Source organism: Diaphorina citri, unplaced genomic scaffold (genome assembly GCF_000475195.1).
Source record: "Diaphorina citri unplaced genomic scaffold, Diaci psyllid genome assembly version 1.1 scaffold937, whole genome shotgun sequence".
NCBI classification, from domain to species: domain Eukaryota; kingdom Metazoa; phylum Arthropoda; class Insecta; order Hemiptera; family Psyllidae; genus Diaphorina; species Diaphorina citri.
In genome coordinates, this window is record NW_007378368.1 from 1 (window position 1) to 247 (window position 247).

Genomic DNA, 247 nt, shown 5'->3' on the forward strand with positions numbered 1-247 from the left:
AATCATTATCTAACTTAGGTCAAATAATAAATAAGTCTTCGTTAGTACAAGTACTACAGGGTGTTTTTTCTTTAGTTCTACCAACTTTCTTTCCTTGCTTCAAGTTCAAGATAACACAGTCCATTTGGATTTAACAGAGCAAAGACTGGACTCTCTTTATAATAATCTGAGTGAAATACCTATAACTGAAGTGATTAGATAGTAGACAACTGAGAAAGTAACCAATAGTGAGAAGCATTGATATAAA